Source organism: Rhipicephalus microplus, unplaced genomic scaffold (genome assembly GCF_043290135.1).
Source record: "Rhipicephalus microplus isolate Deutch F79 unplaced genomic scaffold, USDA_Rmic scaffold_228, whole genome shotgun sequence".
NCBI lineage: Eukaryota > Metazoa > Arthropoda > Arachnida > Ixodida > Ixodidae > Rhipicephalus > Rhipicephalus microplus.
This window is the reverse complement of record NW_027464799.1, coordinates 157,228-164,267: the sequence shown is the minus strand read 5'-3', so window position 1 is coordinate 164,267 and position 7,040 is coordinate 157,228. Positions and strand designations below refer to the sequence as shown.

General features: G+C 59.5%; 2 non-coding genes across 2 annotated transcripts; both read right to left on the bottom strand.

Moving 5' to 3' along the window:
* Nucleotides 1-569: 569 nt before the first annotated feature.
* On the bottom strand, nt 570-722 carry LOC142792552 (5.8S ribosomal RNA). Its single transcript, XR_012891016.1, has one exon. It is a non-coding gene; the product is annotated as a 5.8S ribosomal RNA (ribosomal RNA).
* A 1,719-nt stretch (nt 723-2,441) lies between these two features.
* On the bottom strand, nt 2,442-4,256 carry LOC142792563 (small subunit ribosomal RNA). Its single transcript, XR_012891027.1, has one exon. It is a non-coding gene; the product is annotated as a small subunit ribosomal RNA (ribosomal RNA).
* Between the last annotated feature and the right edge of the window lie 2,784 nt (nt 4,257-7,040).

Below are 7,040 nucleotides of genomic sequence, written 5' to 3'. Positions count from 1 at the left end.
AGCGAACCGCAAACGTCGGGCGCAGCCTCCTCACCTCCCTGCGCTTTGCGCGCGAACGTTCCCTGTTCGCGCGGCAAAGCCTGGAGGAGGCACGGCCCCGCAGCGTGTTCGAGCGCCCGGTCTACGGGACACCCTGCTTACTTCGAGGGCAACAAGCGCAACGCAAGGCTGCGATCTCGCGCACTTTGCGCACGGCTGGAGAAGCTTTGCTGGCCGGCTTTCGCTCCTCGTGTTTACCGTGCGTTAAAGTTGCGCGTCCGTGGCTCTCGCAGCTCTTGCGCGCCCGGTCGCAGAGAGGAGTACGCAACCTCGACCGCACTTTCCCTGCAGGCTTCCTTCCGACTCGAAGTCCTGCGGCGGTCTCAACGAGGTGCCACATCCTCAATGCAGTCGGTCGCCCCCGTTTCGGTTGGGCTCTGGCACGACGGTCGCCACCGTCTCGCCCTTGAGTGGCCGCTGTTGGCGCTCGCTGTGAGGTGTTCAGCGTGCTGTCCGTGTTGCCGACGCGGTCAAAACGAGTCGACGGCTCACGTTCCCTTGTGCGCCGAAGGCTCTCTTGATATGTGATCCGACCCTCAGACAGACGAAGCCAAGGGAAGACCCAAGGCCGCAATGTGCGTTCAAAGAATCAGTGCTCAGTGTGTCCTGCAATTCACACCAAGTCTCGCAGCTGGCTGCGTTCTTCATCGACCCGAGAACCGAGTGATCCACCGCTTAGAGTCGTGAAAAAGTGTTTGTTCAATTCCGTACAGTCAAAACCAAACGTTTCTGGCACTCGGCCAAACAGTGGCCAAGAAGGGCGCTTTTCAGCGCACGCTTGGACTCCAAAACTCTGCCGCGCCTTTTTCGGCTGCCGCAAATCGAGCAAACGGTGTGTTTCGGACGGCGTTTCGCTTTCGCTACTTGCGAGTGCTTTCGTGGTCCACCCCTCTATAAATACTCGGGAGGCGTCGAAGCCGGTTCTCCAAGCCGGACCCGTAGGTATCGTTGTGTGCTCGCTCTCATTGGCCCGCCTAACCAGAAAATGCCTGCGGTACACCCATTTGGATAAGAGTGCACGCAGATGCGGGCCTCGACGGCTACACATTTCCTCGGGCGGCCGCCTCCCGGCCTCCGTGGAGCGCGGGATGCACGGTCCCATCGACAAGCCTCTCCCGTTTTTACCGTGGCGTCGCGGTTCACCACGGCAGGCGGGTCGGTCTCCTCCGCATAAAAAGGGGGACCCCCGCTTTTTGTTCCACGAAATCGCACAAGCTTTTTTCGCATCCACGGTTTGCCACCGCACACCAAAATGCCGATCCGGCTGCCTACTTTAGCCAACAGGTGGAGCCAGGCGCGCCGTACTTGCGCGGCACTTCCCACGTCCACCGAAGTCGGTGCCAAGGACCACTTTCGGCGCCGGAGCCGCGTACGAGCCTACTCGAGGCGGAAGAACGAAGCCAGCAAGGGCCTGGCCGCAAGTGCGTTCAATTGTCGGGACGTCCAAGTCCCTCGTTCTTCCGTGCTTCCTCTTTCGGCAAGTCGTTGCGGCACCTTCCCAAAGCGCGCAGACCCGCTAATCGCGACGAGCGCGACGTGGCCGTGCCGCCTTTCCCTCGGCAGCAAGCAAAACGCCTGGCAACGTCGACGCTCCCCTAACCGCGATCTCGCACCGTGTTTCGTGTGGCGAATTCAAAAGCCGGCCGGCGCTGCTGCAACCATTACGGTCGGTACGCATACGCCGCGGAGGGCGGGACGGTCATCGGAGCGTGCGGTTCCTCCATCGAGTACTGCGCACCTCGGCCGTCGCATCGCCGTGCCATGACCGGCCGCGCGTCAACGCGAACCGGTGCCAGCGAGATCCCTCGCCTGCAAGAACCGACCGGCAGCCTCCGTCACCCGAGGACGCGGAGGCGCTTGCCGCGGACGGCGGGACGGTATGCACTGGTGCACAGCGGACCCGTCACATCGCCAGTTCCTTGACCGACCGCCGACGCTTGTGCCGTTCCTCTCGTACTTGGCAGTCGCCGCGCGATTGTCGGGTCTCGTTCTTGCACGCTCGAACGGTCGGGAGGGCACTCGGCTGGCGTTTCGGGAACGCGCAGCCTCGCCTTCTACCGACGTAACCACGACTCGCCGTTCGCGCTCCGCCGCTCCTGTTTACAGTACTAGGCGGTCCCGCAGCGGTCGGGTCGCGCATTTCGAGCGCTTCGAGCCACGGTGCAGTGGCGGGTCGAAAGCCGACCTATGAGTGCGTTGCGCCGTTTGTACCCGCGTCCGCCACCTGGCCGACCGTCCAAGGTCGCGGTGTTGGCGTCCGCTGGGCGCAACAATTTGTCACGGGGTGCCGCTCCACATTCAGGCAGCCCCGTGGGGAAAAGCCGACCCCGCGTCCAAACGGGGTCAGCGGCAGAAAGTGTCGGGCGCAGACGCAGCTGAGGCGCTCACCCTTCACAATCCGTTAATGATCCTTCCGCAGGTTCACCTACGGAAACCTTGTTACGACTTTTACTTCCTCTAAATGATCAAGTTTGGTCATCTTTCCAACAGACCGGCGCAACCGAAAGGCCGCGCCGGACATCGGTCCGAAGACCTCACTAAATCATTCAATCGGTAGTAGCGACGGGCGGTGTGTACAAAGGGCAGGGACGTAATCAACGCGAGCTTATGACTCGCGCTTACTGGGAATTCCTCGTTCAAGGGGAACAATTGCAAGCCCCTATCCCAATCACGAAAGAAGTTCCACGGGTTACCCAGTCTTTTCAGACAGGGATAAAGACACGCTGCTTCCTTCAGTGTAGCGCGCGTGCGGCCCCGGACATCTAAGGGCATCACAGACCTGTTATTGCTCTGTTTCGTGCGGCTAGGAGCCGCTTGTCCCTCTAAGAAGGTTGTAAGGTGCTGGGAACCCCGCACCTATTTAATAGGCTAGAGTCTCGTTCGTTATCGGAATTAACCAGACAAATCGCTCCACCAACTAAGAACGGCCATGCACCACCATCCACCGAATCAAGAAAGAGCTCTCAATCTGTCAATCCTCCCAGTGTCCGGGCCGGGTAAGTTTTCCCGTGTTGAGTCAAATTAAGCCGCAGGCTCCACTCCTGGTGGTGCCCTTCCGTCAATTCCTTTAAGTTTCAGCTTTGCAACCATACTTCCCCCGGAACCCAAATACTTTGGTTTCCCGGAAGCTGCCCGCCGAGTCATTTGAGTAACTCAGGCGGATCGCTGGTTGGCATCGTTTATGGTCAGAACTAGGGCGGTATCTGATCGCCTTCGAACCTCTGACTTTCGTTCTTGATCAATGAAAACATTCTTGGCAAATGCTTTCGCAGTAGTTCGTCTTGCGACGGTCCAAGAATTTCACCTCTAGCGCCGCAATACGAATGCCCCCGTCCGTCCCTCTTAATCATTACCTCGTATTCCAAAAACCAACAGAACAGAAACGAGGTCTTGTTCTATTATTCCATGCAAGTTTATTCAGGCGACTCGCCTGCGTTGAGCACTCTAATTTTTTCAAAGTAAAAGCACCGGCCATCTCGAGGCACACAATGAAGTGCACCAAGAAAGAACCGGCATGATGTTCAGTCCGAGCCGTCGCATCGGGTAGATGCACTACTCGTCTGGAACTGAGATCCAACTACGAGCTTTTTAACCGCAGCAGCTTTAGTATACGCTATTGGAGCTGGAATTACCGCGGCTGCTGGCACCAGACTTGCCCTCCAATTGATCCTCGTTAAAGGATTTAGAGTGTACTCATTTCAATTACGGGGCCTCAAAAGAGTCCCGTATTGTTATTTTTCGTCACTACCTCCCCGTGCCGGGAGTGGGTAATTTGCGCGCCTGCTGCCTTCCTTGGATGTGGTAGCCGTTTCTCAGGCTCCCTCTCCGGAATCGAACCCTGATTCTCCGTTACCCGTAACAACCATGGTAAGCAAGTAACCTACCATCGAAAGTTGATAAGGCAGACACTTGAAAGAAACGTCGCCGGCTCGTGGCCATGCGATCAGCACAAAGTTATCCAGAGTCACCACACAATACGGGCCGAAACCCGATCGATCTTGGTCTAATAAAAGCACCCGTTACCCAAAGGGCTCCAGGCTCACTGCATGTATTAGCTCTAGAATTGCCACAGTTATCCAAGTAGGAAGAAACGATCTAAGGAACCATAACTGATTTAATGAGCCATTCGCGGTTTCGCCTTATTTCGGCATGTACTTAGACATGCATGGCTTAATCTTTGAGACAAGCATATGATTACTGGCAGGATCAACCAGGTAATCGTTCGACTGCGCGTCCGTCCTCGCCTTCGGCGGGCCGGACGCAGTCTGTGTGCGGCGGAGGCCACCTTCAGGCGCCCCAACACGCTTATTTTGCACTCCGAGATGACGGCGTTCGAGCTCGCTACGGCACAACCTTCCCGAAAGACGAGTGGGAGCCGTGCGGCAAGAAGCACGTTCATGCTCGCTCTTTTTCGTTGCATCGACTCGGTCGCGCCGTGCGGGTTGCCCAAGCCCGCTGCACTGTCGGTGGACCGGCCGGAACTAGCAACGGAGCCGAGACTGCAAAGCCGCCAGACGACGGGTCACGCCCGCGTCTTCGGCGCTTTCGCATCTGAATCGCCCGAGGACGACACGGAACACACCTCGATATCGTGGTAAAACGGCACCGTCCGACAACCAGCCCCTAACGCATCAAGCGGATGAGGCTGCAGACGACTGCCGTGGATTCCCCTGGAGCAGACCCGAGGACACGCTTGACGAGGCCGAAGCCCGCCGCATATCAGACACCCGGTCGCTTTCGCGTACGCCGCTCACGAGAACCCCCACATAATAGCAGCGATAAGTACCCAGACCTCCTTGGGCACTAATACGAGCGTACTCGAGAAAATTTCACCGCGGGTGTGCCCCGAAACGTGTGGCACGTTGAGCGTGCCACAAGTCTACGTCGCTCTCAAACCCGCCGAGGTCGTAGAATTTGCGACCCTACTCACGAAATTCCCACCGAGGATACGGCCGCAAACGTACCGCACCTTGGGTAGGCCACGAGTTTGTGCAACACTACGCTGACGGCACAGCACCGAGGTCGTGCGCGCACGCACGGGAAAATTCCGCCGCGGTTTCTGCCGAAAACGTGAGGCACCACGACTCTCCGCAAGTTCGCGTCGACTGCGAAAGACCGAAGTCGTGAACGACGTGTCCGCTACTCGCCGCCGACACGCTGGACACCAAACGTACAACGACTCGACGGCGTCGTAGAGGCCCACGACGCGGTTTTCCTTAACGACGTCTCGGCGTGGCACCGACAGGTTAGAACGGCCGACCAACGTTCCCTGTCCGCCGTTCGGCTCAGTCGAAGGGCTCGGCGACTTCGGCAACGCTGCGAAGCCGCACGGTGACGCACGCCATGTCCCCATTTTTTTTTTTTTTCTTTCTGCGTCTGCCGGGGTGCCCCTATAATAGCAGCGATAAGCACCCAGACCGCCGTGGGTCGCTCGCCCCGGCTGACGTGGTTTTTCGTACTCCTGCGGCGGTCGCCGTCAAGCACGTCCAAATACGCTACTTTCGTGGGCGCATTCACGCTCTTTCGCTTCGCCGGAGTGCCAGCACTCACTCTGCCAAAAACGGCGAACATCCGAGCGGCGGTTCCCACTTTTGCGTCGGCGTCGCAAACCCCGCCCCGGCAGACGAGGTTTGCCGTACTCGTGCGACGGTGGCCGGCGGGCACGTCGAAAGACGCCGATATCGTGCGCGAATTGGCGCACCTTGGCTTCACCGGAGTGCCGCCACTGACTCCTCCAAAAACGGCGAAGATCCGAGCGGCGCTTCCCACTTTCGCATCGGCGTCCCGAACTCCGCCCCGGCTGACGCGGTTTACCGTACTCGTGCGACGGTCGCCGGCGAGCACGTGGAAAGACGCCGATATCGTGCCCGAATCGGCTCCGTTCGGCTTCGCCGGAGTGCCAGCACTGGCTCGGCGAAAGACGACGAACATCCGAGCGACGGTTCTCACTATTGCGTACGCGTCGCAAACCCCGCCCCGGCAGACGCACTTTGCCGTACTCGTGCGACGGTCGCCGGCGAGCACGTAGAAAGACGCCGATATCGTGCCGGAATCGGCCCCGTTTGGCTTCGCCGGAGTGCCAGCACTCACTCGGCCACAAACGGCGAACATCCGAGCGGCGGTTCCCACTTAGCCGTCGGCGTCCCGAACTCCGCCCCGGCAGACGCGGTTGCCGAGCTCGTGCGACTAGCGACCGCGAAGCCGTCTCGCGACGCCGCTTTCGTGCGCGGCTCCCACTGCGACCTGGGTCACCCGAGGTCGACGAGCAAGAAAGAATGTCGAAAAAAAATTTTTTTTTTTTTTGCGTCTGCCGGGGTGCCCCTATAATAGCAGCGATAAGCACCCAGACCGCCATGGGTCGCTCGCCCCGGCTGACGTGGTTTTTCGTTTTCCTGCGGTGGTCGTCGTCAAGCACGTCCAAACACGCCACTTTCGTGGGCGCATTCGCGCTCTTTCGCTTCGCCGGAGTGCCAGCACTCACTCTGCCAAAAACGGCGAACATCCTAGTGGCGGTTCCCACTTTTGCGTCGGCGTCGCCAACCCCGCCCCGGCATACGCGGTTTGCCGTACTCGTGCGGCGGTGGCCGGCGGGCACGTCGAAAGACACCGATATCGTGCGCGAGTCGATGCTTCTTGGTCTCGCAGGAGGGCCGCCACTCACTCCTGCAAAAACGGCGAAGATCCGAGCGGCGCTTCCCACTTTTTCGTCGGCATCGCAAACCTCGCCCCGGCAGGCGCGCTTTGCCGTACTCGTGCGACGGTCGCCGGCGAGCACGTCGAAATACGCCGATATCGTGCCCGAATCGGCCCCGTTTCGCTTCGCCGGAGTGCCAGCACTCACTCGGCCAAAAACGGCGAACATCCGAGCAGCGGTACCCACTTAGCCGTCGGCATCCCGAACTCCGCGCCGGCTGACGCGGTTGCCGAGCTCGTGCGACTAGCGACCGCGAACGCGTCTCGCGACGCCGCTTTCGTGCGCGGCTCCCATTGCGACCTGGGTT